The sequence below is a fragment of the Asparagus officinalis genome, chromosome 1 (assembly GCF_001876935.1).
Source record: "Asparagus officinalis chromosome 1, Aspof.V1, whole genome shotgun sequence".
Lineage (NCBI taxonomy): Eukaryota > Viridiplantae > Streptophyta > Magnoliopsida > Asparagales > Asparagaceae > Asparagus > Asparagus officinalis.
The window spans coordinates 77065930-77068598 of NC_033794.1; the positions used below are offsets into that span (position 1 = coordinate 77065930).

The following is a 2669-nucleotide window of genomic DNA, read 5'->3' on the forward strand; positions in this document are numbered from 1 at the left end:
ATTGCCCTAAAAAAACTGATTTGACTTATCACAATAAGTTGCTGAATTTCCAGCGACCAAAAGGTGCTATATTTTATCGATAAGGTGCTATACTATTGCCATAAGGTGCTATACTTTATAATAAGGTGCTATACTTTATCAATAAGCTGCTATACTTTCCCATAAAGTGCTATACTTTATCAAAATCTAAAAATTGAGCGAGTACCCCTCGTCGAGGTGGATAATTGGTCACGCGACACATAATATTGCCCAATAGGCTGTAGTTAACACAACCTACCATCAAAATTTCTTCAGTTCAATCAGTGCATCAGTTCATTACAGATATTCATATCTATCAACCACTAAACTCAAGTGCATAACATTGAATGAAAATAATCCATGAAGATTGAATGGAAATAATCCAAAATCACCACTATCGAAACGTTGTATACATTTCTACTAGATACATTTCTACTAGTTACACTGATAAATTTGATACAACATGATACATTGGATAGTGCATTTGATACAATATGCACACAAATCATCTATATATACATAATATAGAAAATTTCATACAACACGATACATTGGATACTACTTGGTACATCATATTGCAGGCTGTAGTTGATTTGCCGTTTGGGTTGCAATGTGACAGCAATGCGAAGATCTGATCGAATGCCAATAGTGGGGGATTCTCTCATGTATTTGATTGGAAAGTTAGTGTGCATTGACGAATGGTTTCTGATTGAGGGGTAGCTGTGCGTTACGTTAGGTGTGCCATTGATGATGGAATATATGTATCCCACCATAAAAATGTTACAATCTACGCTCCTGCACAAATAAATGTCACAATCAATGATTGCATGATAAGAAAATTTTATTAACTGTCAATTCTAACTTATCGTGCATTTCCAAAGCAAAATACATGAAAGTAATATCGAGAAATGCTAGCATAAGAGGCTTCATACCACTTTCAAAGGAATCATCTATAAGCTTTTATGCAATATCAATTCTAACTTATCGTGCATTTCCAAATCAAAATACATGAAAGTAATATCGATTTTGATGTCGTAATGCTTCGAATTATCAAAACCCACAAGAACAATAAGAATCTGAAGGACCACCAAGCAATAAGAAAATTAGAATTTTTATGTTACAACTCGTCACCATTCCCAACACCAACAAGTAAGAATAATCACCTAGTAACTTTGTACGCTTGCAAAAAGAGGGAGGATTTTCACATCAATCATCAACTCTAAGGAAAATTCTATTCATAAATGCAAGCAAGAACTATAGTTCTAATTTTAAAACATAATGTCCAGAGAGGAACCATAGTTATGTAAGTCATGGTTGATATCTCATGAATGTACATATCTTATGAGCAATTGAGCATCAAGTAAAGGTTACCTTCACTTTTTCCAATAGCTTTTTGGCATCAGCGTTATTTTTGAAGCGATCACGGACAGGCTGCAAGTTGTAGGTTCATGAGATTTTAGAATGACAGAACAATAAATTAGAATTTGAGTAACCAACAATCATCAAAATCAAAATCAAATATTGATAAGAGAGAACACTAAGCGTAAATTCAACAAACAGGTGGTGGGCAAAGAGTTGAACTAACCTGACTTGCAATGGAGAACAACATAACCCACCTCCTTCTGCCGAACCCACTTCCTTTGAGCGCCAAGGATCCTCACCATCGTCGTCGGCTTATGCGAAAGCAGCTCCTTACAAAGCCAGGCGGTCTTCGACCTCCGCCATTACTCCGAGTGCTCCTCAAGCTCCGTCCACTGGCGGCAATGACAAGTGCTTCAGGTTGATGGGCGAACTACAGGGAGTCAATGTCGAAATCATTGGTGGGCTATTCATCTACTTCAAGGTCGACGGTGGTGGGTGACGTGGCGGCGAGGGGAGATAGGGGCAGTGGATGCAGAGGTTGATGGGCTTGAGGGAGGAGGGGAAGTGAAGGGAGGGAAGAGGAGGAGGTTGGTGGTAGTGGTTGAGGGGAAGTGAAGGGAGGGAAGAGGAGGAGGAGGAGGGGAGAGGGAGAGATCTCTTCTGAGCTCAGATGGAGGAGGAGGGGAGAGGGAGAGATCAGTTGGGGATGAAGGGTAGTTTAGGATTTTTCAAATTTTTTGGATAAATACAGTACAAATAATGGGTGTATTGTACATTTGGGTTAAAAAATAAGTGGGATGTGATTTTGTGGGTCTATTGATGTTTTGAAAAGTGAATGGGTTTTTAAATAAGTTGGGGTAAAACTTTGGGTTAAAAGAGGATTTTCCCTATATTTTATCAAAGTGAAATATACACTCTTCCTCTCATCAGTTCTAAGACTGAAATATCTAGGGAACCTACAAGCTATGGCAACATACAGTAAAAGGTGAGATAACAGATTTACGTAGTTTGACAAACTTGCCTACGTCCACGGGAGAGGGTTTTCACTATGAGGAGAATATCAAACTATTACAATTTTTCTCTTCCTCTCTCTTTTTTTTCTCTCTACTCACTCAAGAGAATTTTCCCCACATCAAACTCCTCTCTACATCCCTTCTATTTATAGAAGAAATGGGGTTGGGTGTGGAACAGGTTTGAGGAAGAGTAGGGGGGAGATAGAGGTATAGGAGAGGCATAGGGGGTTGGTAGAGGGGTATGAGAGAGGCATAGGGCATAGGCTGACGGTACAG

General features: G+C 39.0%; 1 long non-coding RNA gene across 1 annotated transcript; it reads right to left on the reverse strand.

Moving 5' to 3' along the window:
• On the reverse strand, positions 433 to 2007 carry LOC109842890. Its single transcript, XR_002247429.1, has 2 exons — positions 1604 to 2007; positions 433 to 1449 (listed from the first exon to the last, which is right to left on the reverse strand). It is a non-coding gene; the product is annotated as an uncharacterized LOC109842890 (long non-coding RNA).